Source organism: Herpailurus yagouaroundi, unplaced genomic scaffold (assembly GCF_014898765.1).
Source record: "Herpailurus yagouaroundi ecotype Mexico unplaced genomic scaffold, PumYag 67793, whole genome shotgun sequence".
Taxonomy (NCBI): domain Eukaryota; kingdom Metazoa; phylum Chordata; class Mammalia; order Carnivora; family Felidae; genus Herpailurus; species Herpailurus yagouaroundi.
In genome coordinates, this window is record NW_024420586.1 from 8,651,710 (window position 1) to 8,665,182 (window position 13,473).

The 13,473-nt window shown below is 42.2% G+C and overlaps 1 long non-coding RNA gene across 1 annotated transcript in view; it reads left to right on the forward strand.

Annotated features, from left to right (window-relative positions):
• LOC121026036 (uncharacterized) overlaps positions 1–10,849 on the forward strand; it is a 57,790-nt gene extending 46,941 nt beyond the window's left edge. The window contains exons 3-4 of the long non-coding RNA XR_005788238.1: positions 7,179–7,326; positions 10,745–10,849. This is a non-coding gene — a long non-coding RNA (uncharacterized LOC121026036). The remainder of the gene's footprint in view (positions 1–7,178; positions 7,327–10,744) is intronic.
• The last annotated feature ends 2,624 nt before the right edge of the window (positions 10,850–13,473 follow it).

Consider the following 13,473-nt stretch of genomic DNA (forward strand, 5'->3'; position numbering starts at 1 on the left):
AAAAAAAAAAAAAAAAAAAAAGTTGAAAAAAAATTAAAAAAAAAAACATAACATACACATCATGTATGTGACAAACGTCGTGTAGCATTGTTAGCTGAAGCTGACATCGGTACATCAAGGGGTATCTAAAGCGCTCAGCTTCTGCTCAGTCCACTCTTTTACTCACCCCGCAACATCTATATTTTTGTCAGAGACGGTCGGGACGCAATAGGACACCGAAGAACCTTGGAGAGATGTGAACAAATACGCTTTTTAAATTTTCATTAGCTGATGAGATAAGGTTTCATACAATGTTTTATTTCAACTCGTTGCTAAATACAATCGTCTTCACCCCTCCGAGGATTTAGCCAGAGCAATTTGGCAAGTGATTATGTGAATTAATGAATTGATTAAATGAATTGATTAAAAAAAAAAAATAGGTCAGTGCCGAACTGAGGCCTGAGCTCCTTTTACCTTGACCAGATTCCTCATTTCTTCCACTGCTTTCTTCTGTTAACTGCTGTCTGTATTCACTTCAAAAGAACAAAGCATACGGCTTCTCTCCCCGTTTGCTGGCCGCCAAAGAGGACCTGGGCCTAAGGGCAGCAAGTGGAGGCCCTGATTAGAATGGACCGTAGGTCTGCGACAGCCCCATCCCTGGGAAGGCCTTGACAGCTCTGTGACCCTGTCCCTCTCCGTAGACCTTCCCCTACCACTCCCCTCTTGTGCTGTGGCCTGCACAAAACATCGCATCAGCACTGTTTACCGCAGGAAGCCAGCCGAGGGAGCCATAACAGGACAATAGACAGACAGTCTGATAACCTTGTTAGCTCAAATCAAAGCTCCTCACAAGTAGGAGAGGTTAGTGAAGTGGGATAAAACTACGGCGGTATTTTGGGTTGTTGAAGTGGCTTTTCAGATTTTTTTCCCCTGTTAAAAAAAAAAAAAAGAGTAGCATTTCTTATCCCTTTATTTAAGATTAAAACCAGGCACAAGGACACCAAACAAAACAACATGTACAAGGCTAAGGTTAACTTTTATAAGAATATAAATTGTAAATGGAGAGGGCTCTACAAAATTCGTAATTATCTTGTCGTGGAGAATAGCATAAAACTTTCTTTATGTTACCAGGTCTCTGCAAAAGCGTAGTAAGTGTGCAGTAACTTTGATTATCCAGAAAAAGTTAGGGATACGAATTAATTTGTGGAAATGATAACCAGTAACGAACTCATTTCAGATGACAGGGCAAGGATGATCAAGGTCTTTGTATGTTTTTGTTTTATTTACTTCACATTATGGGATACTATTTCAACACACAGAGGTTTTGCCAGGTTTGATTTGGGCCTTTTATTCCCTCCCTCGTACCCACCTCATGCTTTAGGGAATGTTCCAACCTTTAAAAATAGAATCTGAGGGGCGCCTGGGTGGCTCGGTTGGTTAAGCGTCTGACTTCCGCTCAGGTCATGATCTCACAGTCCATGAGTTCGAGCCTCGCGTCGGGCTCTGTGCTGACAGCTCAGAGCCTGGAGCCTGCTTCCGATTCTGTGTCTCCCTCTCTTCCTGCCCCTCCCCTGCTCATGCTCTGTCTCTCTCTGTCTCAAAAATAAATAAAAACATTAAAAAATTTTTTATTAAAAAAAAATAGAATTTGAATCGCACCATTGTCTCCCCAGTTGCACAGAAGACATTAACATGCTGTCCCAAACTGTCTAAAATGCAGTGTCTTATTCACTCTACCCCCACCCTCAGACCCTTGTTCTTGCCACGTCCATGATCCCGGAGGAAATAGCACTAACCTTGAAGTCAGCCCTTGGCACTGCTCAGGCCCTGTGACCTGGTTAATAGTTTCTGTGCCTCAGTTTCTTCATCTGTAGCCAATGACAAAATAATGAATCAATTCAACAAGTGGGCATTTGGTTGCATTTGAATGTGTCATTTTTATACTTGGTGTGATTTCAAGCTTAAAAATCAGTAAAACTTGATGGTTTGGCATGGCTCCCGATGTGTCTTCCACTCTTGTGTTTCTCTGAAAGATTGATTAACCAGAGCTAAGTTCATACTGGCTTAGTGCCCTGTATCCAGGTGGGGGACTTGACTGTGAACATTTTGTTCAGCCATATTTTACTGTTGTGCTAAATGGAAGTCAAAGTAATGATTCGGTGTGTGTGTGTGCGCGCGCGCGCGCCTGCGTGCATGCCCCCCTTATCTGGGAAAAAATGCTTCTTTTATAGCATCTCTGTAGTGATACACAGAGACCATTTTCCTTTTCCTATTTCCCTTTATTCGTGAGGTTTGATAAAGTAGCACTTCTCCAATTACGACTTGGAAAATGTGAAAATAATAAAAAGGTTCATGTTGCTTCCTCTCCATCTTGTATATGACCTAAATTGAAAAAAAAAAAATCTTAGAAATGAAATTTGGAGAAGATGAAAATCATTATTTTTACATGTGTGGTACGCGTGTAGTTCCTGCTCTCCAAGATGACTGTGAAAATAGAAAAAGCTGAATAAGAGGAAATATATTTTCTATATACCTGGCAGTTACATACAAAGATAGGTGATGTAGTGCAGGGTTTATCTGACAGTTACATAAAATGATTGGGTCTTGGCAGTGAGAAGTTAAATATGAGTGTTTTCAATTTAAAATATTCCTTTACATAGAGTCCCAGGCAGCCTTTTATTTAGACGTCTATGAATACATTGTTCGAAAGGCTTCACTGCCCCAAATATCTTCACCACTGGTCCCGTCTAGTATCTAAAATTTCTAGCCCTTTTACGCCTTTGTACCCGGTCACTGAAAGATTGCTAGACAATCAACGGTATTTGTAATGGATAGGTAGGTCCTCATTGTTCAGCAATTCTACCATGAATTAGTTCAAAAACTAATTGTGGCATTTCTTGGGTTATCGATCTTCACGGAGTCGTAGACTTTGGACATAGTAGTTAAGACCTAGCTGCTTCTAACCTTACATTTATACACCCAACTCACATGAAGGTTTGGTTTCATTGACAAGCATGCTTCTTGGGACTGGATCTGGTCTACCTGTAATCACCAAATCATCTTTAGGAATACTTTGAAGGAAGAAATACTTGATCTTGGAGTTCAAGCCCCCTGCTGGGTGTAGAGATTACTTGTGTGTGTGTGTGTGTGTGTGTGTGTGTGTGGTATTTGCTTTATTGGAGTGGTCTGGAAGCAAATCTATGATATCTCCAAGGTATGCCTATATTTCTTCATGCAATAATTTGTAGTTTTCAGTGTACAGATCTTAACACATATTTTGTTAGATTTATCCTTTTTTTTAACACTGTCTGGTTCAGTTTATTTTTTTTAACATGAAGTTTATTGTCAAATTGGTTTCCATACAACACCCACTGCTCATCCCAACTGGTGCCCTCCTCAATACCCATCTCCCACCCTCCGTCAACCCTCAGTTCTCAGTTTTTAAGAGTCTCTTTTGGTTTGCCTCCTTCCCTGTCTGTAACTTTTTTTTCCTCCCCCTCCCCCATGGTCTTCTGTTAAGTTTCTCAGGATCCACATAAGAGTGAAAACATACAGTGTCTGTGTTTCTCTGTATGACTTTTTTCACTTAGCATCACACTCTCCACTTCCATCCACGTTGCTACACAAGGCCAGATTTCATTCTTTCTCATGGCCACGTAGTCTTCCACTGTGTATATAAACCACAATTTCTTTATCCATTCATCAGTTGATGGACATTTAGGCTCCTTCCATAATTTGGCCATTGTTGAAAGTGCTGCTATAAACATTGGGGTACACGTGCCCCTATGCATCAGCACTCCTGTATCCCTTGAGTAAATTCCTAGCAGTGCTATTGCTGGGTCATAGGGTAGATCTATTATTAATTTTTGGAGGAACCTCCACACTGTTTCCCAGAGTGGCTGCACCAGTTTGCATTCCCACCAACAGTGCAAGAGGGTTCCCGTTTCTCCACATCCTCTCCAGAAACTATAGTCTCCTGATTTTTTCCTAAAGAAGACATCCGGATGGCCAACAGGCACATGAAAAGATGCTCATCGTCGCTTCTTATCAGGGTAAAACAAATCAAAACCACACTGAGATACCACCTCATACCGGGCAGAGTAGCTAAAATGAACAAATCAGGAACATATACCACATCCAAAGGCTCGCCACTGCCTGAAGAGGGTGAAGCAGTTAAGATGTCCATGAAGTATCTTTCCACCCAGAGGCCAACGTTAAATAGTTCTAATGCTGTATGTTCGAATGAGACAGTGTTTTATGTTTTAATGAGAAAATAGTGACTCATTTTAGCTCACTGTTAGGAAATGTGGAACTTGGGAAATTCAAGCCTACCATGGAAGTCCCATTTCTTTTTACAATAAGGGTTCTTACCTGTAATCAAGGTATAGCCTGACATGTAAACAGTTAGCTTGAATATTTGAAATGTAAATAGGAGACAGTTGATTAGCTTGTTAATTGTTGGTTCCTTAGCACATGGACTATAATTTGATTTTTAGCCCAATTAGAGATATTCCAAATAGTAATGTAATTAAGAATAAGAAGAGAAAGTCAGGATCCAATGCAGATCTGTTCAGTTGAGTGGAGTGTATATCCATTTGATCTCTGATCTGTGAAATTCTAGCAATTCAGAAAAGCCAGCTAAAAGGGATTTCAAGACAGAGCTCAATTCTTGTTTATCCTGTCTTTCCTGTATACCTAGCACACCACTGAGTATGGGCTTCGTAGGTGAAGATAGGCACATGGTGGAGTGATTAAGAAGGAATCAAGAGAAGTCAGTTTCTGAGTTCCATTCGAATGTTGTCAAGGCAATTCAGTTATTTTTATTTCTTCCCAAAATTGACTCATTTGGAGCTTCAGTAGCTAACATTCCGCATTGCGTTTTCTGCATCAAAACATTCAAATTGTATTGAAATGCTTTAAGACCAGATTAGATGTTTCTAGCACTGATAGTCATTACTTGGACCGGACTTGGACTTAATCATTTTTAACTAAAGAAGAAAATATAATGCTGACGTGACCCCACAGGTTATCTGACACAGCAGCTCATGTTTTTAAATGAAACATGATCTTGTGATGAACGAAAACAGCTATAAAATACAGAAAGAATGGATATTTTGTATGGTTTTACAATATGGTATCCATTCGTTTTATAGTTAATGTAATTCAAACTGTGCCAGGGATTTATTAGAGAAGTGACATGAACCGGAGTGGTCGAATCTCACTCCTTCGGTTCTGACGCTAACAAGAGAAGTCATATATTAGTGACTTCTTCTCAGACAGCATACTTACCCTTGTGACTGCTGGAGTAGTAAAACTCCAAATTGAAATACCTCATGAAAACATTCTTTCCCTTTGAAGCTGCTTTTGTTTGCCCTTGGTTGCTCTGCCCCAACTCTAAATTTACAAACTGTGTGTGTGTGTGTGTGTGTGTGTGTGTGTGTGTGTGTGTGTCTGTGTGTTCCTACCCTTGCGAAGCTTATAATCCTTTAAACTAAGATATTTTTGGTACAGATTGTAAATTAGAGCAATAACAAAAGTGACACTGTATCTTGATTGAATTTCAAATGCAATCTTCGTTCAGTTAAAAAATAATGAACCAGATTTATTTAGAGTCTGAGACATGACCTTGCAAATAAGGTAGCTCTGAAAATGACATGAACTCTTCTAGGTTCTTATTTTACTTCGAAATAGCCTTGCCTGTAATTCACAAATTGATCTTAACAGCCCCTTGTAATTAATCGAATGACCCTGCATCCAAACAACAACAGAAATAAGAACCAAATATCTCCCCCAGAAGGAGGGGCTCTCTGGGCTTTTGCATCATAATTCGCTAACTACAGGAAATGACACACCTTTACGTAGTGCCTTGCTGTGTTCGGCATCTTGGGCTCCCAACATGAGGATGAAGTTCGTGCGTTTGATGATACTCAAGGCTCTTTGAATATTCTGCAAATGCTAGAACAAGACGTTTGAATCCGAGACCTAAGTTTGCACAGACGCAGAATTTCAAAGTAGGAAGGAGCCTAAATGGTTCTCTAATCCAGTCTCTTAGCATAGGTTTCCTCCACAGTCCTAGCTTTCCAGAGTCTTGGCTTGTGAACCAGGATAAAAAAGAAATGTATAAGATATATTATGTTGCAGTATAAGTAAACTGGGTCATAACTGGACATAACTGAGAGTTTGCATAAAACAGTACTTTGTGCAATGAATTCAGATATTTTCCCCTTCCATTCTGTATCTGTTTTTAATCTTTATAGCAACCCGTTAATTTGATTTCATGACCACTAATAGGTTGAGACTTGTTATACATCCTTGCGACAAAAAGTTTGGCCCATGAACCAGCAGCGGAGGCATCTCCCAGGAGTCGCTTGCAAATGCAGAGTTTCAGGCGCCAGCCCAACCTAGTGAAGCAAGCGCATTTTGCCTAGGTCCCCAGATGATTCCCAGCACCTTCAAGTTGGAAAAGCCTTGTTCTACATCATCCCTAAGGGTAGTCGAGGTGTTTTCATTCCCCCGAGGTGCCACCTTTTATTTTCAAACAGTTGCGCTGTATCAACTTGGAGACCAGCACAGAAACAGCATTTCACCAGCAATAATCCTTTTCCTTTATCACATCACTTCCACCCACTGGCACTGATGTCTCTTCCTCTAAAATGAATTTAAACTTGTTTGCACGTGGCAGTCTCCCTGCTAAAAACAGAGGAATCCTTGTGACGCGTCACCTTCTCTCTCATCCCACACCTAAACCATCAACAATCCTGATGCATTTACCTTCTAAATATTTCTCCAATGAGGAGTTTCTCAAATTAGTACCCAACAATCCGAGGACAAAGGGGGAATGGTCAATGAGCATGGAAAGTCATGGCAGACGGTTCGGCATTCCCTGTGTGCATTTAGTGACGCACTTAATCCACGTTATGAAAAAAAAAAAAGATAATTCTCAGTACATTTTGTTTAAAAAGAGCTATTGTTTTGACCTAAAGAGACGCCCAAGCTCAAAAGGATGCCACCACCTAGGGTACCTCGCTATTTCCCGTCTCTTGTCAGACTGTTGCCCGACTCTCTGGCTTCTGACTCATCCCTCTGGAAAAGCCGGAATGTTCTGCATGCATTCAGAATGCAATGAATATTTATTTTCTTTGCATCCTTTCCATTCTGCCCGGCTAGCGCCGGGTAACTCTTCCCCCTGTTCATTTCAGAGTGTGACTCCCACTGCGTCAGCTGTTCAGTTGGAGAAAGGCCACTCAATTATCCAGCCACAATATACAACGTAATTGACAATCATCCTTGGGCTGAGACATTTTCTCCTTGGAGACTCCCCTGATTGAAGTTGGGCTACGTACACATGTGAGTATAAACATATTTCCCGTATCTTTTTGACATTCAAAAGGGCTTGTATTCCTAAGAACAAGAAGAACACTTGGTATTTAAGAGGATGTCAGTGGGCTGATAAGATAAAGTCCTGGGAACAGTTTTCCACTCTGGGAAATGTCTGGGATGTACGTTGAGGGGTAAGGGAGTTGTCAGGCCAGTTGTGTGATCCAGTTCCCTGGAGATGAAGTTTCCTCCTCAAAAATCATTTCTTGCCATTACTTATTACTTTGCTGCCATTGGGTCAAGGAAAAATGCTTTAAAGGCTTCTAAACTTTAGAGTCCACGGCATGGGGCCATCTCATGAACAGAAGGATGGAAGAAGGAACATTTCCCAACGTGTTCCTCTTTGTGTGAGTTGTTTTCTTTTTTTTTTTTTTTTTAATTTTACTTAAATTCAAGTTAGTTAACATACAGTGCAGTCTTGGTTTTAGGAGTAGAGTTTAGTGACTCCCCACTCACACATAACACCCAGTGCTCATCCCAGTAAGTGCCCTCCTTAATGTCCATCACCCATTCTGCCCCTCCCCCCCCCGCCCCCCCCCCCCCCGCCCCCCGGGGGGGGCTCTGTGTTTGAGCGTCTTTTATGGTTTGCCTCCTTTTCTGTTACTGTCTTTTTCTTCCTTCCTTTCCCCTATGTTCATCTGTGGTGTTTCTGAAAGTCCCCGCATGAGTGAAGTCATATGGTATCTGTCTTTCTCCGACTGCTTATTGTGCTTAGCATAACGCCCTCTAGTCCCTTCCTAGTGTAATGGACAAATCAGCCATCTGTGTTTCTGCCGAAAGGGGTGATGCTTTCTGCCCCCCACCTCGCATTGAGAATTCCTTTTCTTGTTCTGCTTAATGCCAAACAACTAACTGAGGTGAGCGGTATACTGAGTAAAACAATACAACTAAACCCTTGTATCGTTGCCGTGTACTCTATCAGATGACCGAGTGTTCCTAAGTTTTGTTGGGAGTGAAGGTGAATAAACGCTTTTTTAAAAAACAGTTTTATTGACATCCCGTAAATTCACTCATTTATTTTTTTAAATGTTTTCCATGTTTATTCGTTTTTGAGAGAGAGGGAGTGAGAGAGGCAGAGCGATAGGGAGACAGAGACTCCAAAGCAGGCTCCAGGGTCCACGAGGTCAGCCCAGAGCCCGATGCAGGGTCCGAACCCACCAAACAGCGAGCCCATGACCTGAGCTGAAGGCAGACACTCAACTGACTGAGTCACCCAGGCGCCCCTGTAAATTCGCTCATTTAAACCGCACAGTTCCTGGCTTTAATATATCTACAGAGTTGTGCCTGCGTTATGAGAATCAACTTCTAAACGCTTCCATCACCCCAAAAAGAAACCCCATACCCTTCAGTAGTCTCCTACCATTTCCCCATCCCTCCATTCCTGGGCAAGCACTAATCCCTTTTTCATCTGCGTAGATTTGCCTCTTCAGAACATTCCTTATAAATGGAATCATGCCAAATGCGGTCTGTTGTGACACTCGTTTCTTCTTCCATTTACCACAGTATCTTCAAAGTTTATTCATTGGTTGTAGCGTGCATCAGTGCTTGGTTGGTTTTCATAGCTGAATGATATTCTGTTGGATGGACGTGCCCCATTTTGTTGATCTTTTGGCGAGTCGGAGGTCAGTTTGGTTGTTTCCACCCTTCGACTCTTAGGAATAATACTGTGATGAGCTTCTTGTGTACACAGGTATTTTAAATTCCTCTCGTTATGTCTACCTGGAAGTTGAACTGATAAGTCATAGGGTAACTCTCTGCTTAAATGTTTGAGTGTCGCCCAAACTTTTCTTCACATTGGCTACACCAGCACTTGGTATTATGTACTGTTTTTATCGTAGCCATCCTAATGGATGTTAAGTGGTATCTCCTTGTGCTTTTGATTTGCATTTCCAAGGATAAGTGCTCTTAAAATACCTCTAGCTTACCCACATGTAAAATGCGAACATTGAAGTGCCTGGATAGACCACGTCTGGAGAGGCTGCTAAAATGTACAAACAAACCAACGAACAAACAAAACTAATGAATCCCCCGTCTTCGTGAGAGGAAATTTTATTACACAAGAGTTTATCTGGGATTGGGATTCACAAATTATCATTTTTAATACTGAAATTCCCAGAGCTAGTCCCAGACTTAACCCTAATCAATGATTCTGTCTTTATTAAGGGGAGGGGGGTAAGAATTAGGGGGAAATTAATCTCGTATTCACTTGGCAAATTGTGCAAGTTGCTCACCTTCTCTGATACTGAGTTTTCATATCAACAAAATTAGGTTAGTAATGATACCTAACTCACCATCATGAGGATTAAATGAGATTTTTTTTCCATGTGAAATGCTGTACCCGACTAAAAATAAATGTTAGCTATGCATTTTTTTAATTTTTTTAATGTTTATTTCTTTTTGAGAGAGAGAGAGCTAGCAAGGGAGAGGCAGAGAGAGAGGGAGACAGAATCTGAAGCAGGCTCCACGCTAACAGCACAAAGCCTGACGTGGGGTTCAAACTCACGAACCGTGACATCATGTCCTGAGCCTAAGTCAGACGCCCACCTGATTGAGCTCCCCAGGCACCAGTTACTCTTTTTATTTTTTCTTTATTTTTTTTAAATGTTTTTATTTATTTTTGAGACAGAGAGACACAGAGTATGAGCAGGGGAGGGGCAGAGAGAGAGGGAGACGCAGAATCCCAAGCAGGCTCCAGGCTCTGAGCTGTCAGCACAGAGCCCGACGCGGGGCTCGAGCTCACGGACTGCGAGATCATGACCTGAGGCAAAGTGGGACGCTTAACCGACTGAGCCACCCAGGCACCCCCAGGCACCAGCTACTGTTAACGTATAGGGTGAGTGATCAGAGGTCTTCTGTATTGTAAGAATTTAAGAAAATATCCTCTGCAGATAGGGAGAATTCATTGAACATTTTGATCGGTTGTTTTCCATCTCTACAAAAAAATATTTTAAAAATTACCTCTGGGGCACCTGGGTGGCTCAGTGGGTTAGGCATCCGGCTCTTGATTTCCGCTCAGATCATAATCTCCCAGTTGGTGAGATAGAGTCCCACGTCGGGCTCTGTGCTGACAGCCCAGCGCCCGCTCGGGATTCTCTCCCTCTCTCGCTGCCCCCTCCCCACTTGCACACGCTTTCTCTTTCTCTCAAACTCTAAAACAAAAACAAAAGCCTCTATAAACATTAGCTCCCAAATTCCTCAGAAACCTAAGTTATCAACAAGTAAGAACAAACTCTGAAACCAGCTGGTGGGGGAGGTGGCGTGTTGTGCCCTCCGGAAGTCTTTCGTGGTCCAGAGGACTTGTAGCTTTCCGGCAAGTTCGCCGTCATCCCACCAAAGGGTCCAAGTGGGGTCTGGTTTCCTCAACCTAATAATTCTCTGTTTGTTACAGACTGAAGGTCTCTGGATTCCCTGGCAACCTAGGAAATCGAACTCCCTGGCCTTGGGTCACTTAGCCTTGTCCTCAGAGACGATGCCGGCCAAAACCGTGAAAGAGGTGAGGCTCGTGTTCCTCTCGTTGTTCTTGTTCGCTGCTCCCTGTTGTCCTTCGTGTTGCCCTTTGGGGGCCTCCTGTTTACAAAGGTCTTCTGGTGCAGATCCTCCTCTGTCTTCGTCTTGCCCTCAGAAACACGTATGCGAGCTCTCTTGTGGTCCTCTACTCTGGTACCATCTAAACTTACCTTAACTCTGGATGACTTCTTATAGAGCCGATAAACAAAATACATTCATTCGGCAAGCCCATGTTGAATCCTTACTGTGTGCCAGGCCCTGTACTAGGCTCGCAGGTGACTGGCCATAACATAATCCAGTCTTCGTAGTAGAACGGAGAAGATCAACAACCTTGCCAGTGGTGACGAAACGGTGTGATGATCATAGATGTATGTCACAGGGTTGCCAGGAGGATTAAGAGAATAGTTGTAAAGCCCTTAGCATGGTGCCTGGCACAGAATGAGTATCACGTGCATGTTTATGAAACAAATTACATGCTAGAAGCAGGTTATGCCCTGGGGGCTGTAGGAACACATGCTAAAACCGCCCATCCCAGCCTGAAGTACTGAGGTCCCAAGCTGGGTTGAACATGGTTTAAGGGTTTAGCCAAGTTAAGATGTGGAAGAAACATGTTCCATGTAGAGGGAACAGCATGTGAACACAAAGGAACATGAAGGAACGTGACATATCTCGGGAAGCTCAGAAGTTCCATTATGGCTAGAATGTAGGCAACGTGAGAAGGAACAGAGGTTAAGACTCAGACTGTGTGGTCCATGGTGGGTAAATTGCCTTCATGGGCCTCTGTCAGCCTCTAGTATGTAAATTGTGCTTTGCCATCAAGGGACATTGGGGATGGGAATGGACGTTGGTTGGGTAAGCAGCAGGATTCGCCGTTGTGGCAACATAAAGACAGTTTGGGGAAATACTTTGAGGTCTTAAGGTAACATTATGACCTGTGTGTAGAGTGTTTTTTTCTTCGGTCAAATAATTAAACCTAGATGAACCACAGCATGTTTGAAAAAATAAAAAAAGGTACCGAACCTTCTAGACTTTACAAGAAAAAGTCTAGCAGTTGTTTCATTTGAGTGCTGCACTTTCCGGACTTTGAGGGTCAATAGTGTCGTTAGATCAAGGTGAAATACTGAAAAAGATACAAGGTCCCGGTTTACTATTCAGTGAACTATGCTTGATTAGTTAATTAGCTCTCAGTGCGGGGCGCCTGGGTGGCGCAGTCGGTTAAGCGTCCGACTTCAGCCAGGTCACGATCTCGCGGTCCGTCAGTTCGAGCCCCGCGTCGGGCTCTGGGCTGATGGCTCAGAGCCTGGAGCCTGTTTCCGATTCTGTGTCTCCCTCTCTCTCTGCCCCTCCCCCGTTCATGCTCTGTCCCTCTCTGTCCCAAAAATAAATAAATGTTGAAAAAAAAATTAAAAAAAAAATTAGCTCTCAGTGCCCCTTGGGGGGAAAAATCCTATTGAATGCTGTATAGGTGACATTTCCAATATAAATAAGTCTATCTCCCGTTTAAGCTGCAAGGAATTGTTTCAGGAATAGTGTGTAAATGTCAAAATACTATTGATTGGAAATAAAATTGGCAGCGAGAAATTACAGCTAACCTAGTTTGTATGTTCCTCTTGTGAAATGTGAGATAATAACTCACTTCTTACAACTAATGTGAGCCTTACTGCTGTCTAACATACTGAATATCCCACCTTCTTCCTCGTTTTGTGCACCCCCTGCTAAAACGTAAGCTCTATGAGGAGAAGCTATTTTACGTTCTTGTATCCCTGGCTCCTAGAACTGAGCCTGGCGCCTAAAAGACACGTTAAGAAATTGTTGAATTGTTGACACGTGAAAAGTGTTTACTACACGGTAGTTATTCAGTGAATTATTGCAATACTGAACCTCAGGGAATTGTATACTGTTGTTAGTTATTACAATTTAGCTAAGGAAGTCTATCCCTTGTGGTAATTTTGTCTGTAGTGTTTTCCTTTTACCTTGGTTGCTTTTTACTGTTACCTCTTTCATACTTTCAGTGTGTGCACATTTTAGCTTGGCCTTATGATAACTTTCTGTTATATTCTAAATGGGGCATCTGCCAGGTGGACTTTTTTTTTTCAAGCTTTTATTTAAATTGTAGCTAGTTAACGTATAGTGTAATATTGGTTTCAGGAGTAGAATTTAGTGACTCATCACTTATATATAACACCCAGCGCTCATCATAACAAGTGCCCACCTTAATACCAATCACCCATCTAACCCATCCCCCATGCACCTCCCTCCAGCAACTCTCAGTTTGTTCTCTAGCATTAAGAGTCTATCATGGTTTGCTTCCCTCTGTCTTTTCTCTTTTTCCACCCTCCCATGTGTTCACCTGTTACGTTTCTTAAATTCCACATATGAGTGATATCATATGGTATTTGTCTTTGACTGACTTATTTCATGTAGCATACAGTCTAGTTCCATCCATGTCGTTGAAAATGGCAGGATTTCATTCTTTTTGTTGGCTGAGCAATATTCCATTGTGTGTATACACGACATCTTCCTTATCCGTTCGTCAGTCGGTGGACATGTAGTTTGGCTATTGTCGATAATGCTGCTATAAACATCAGGGCGCATATACCCCTTCGAATC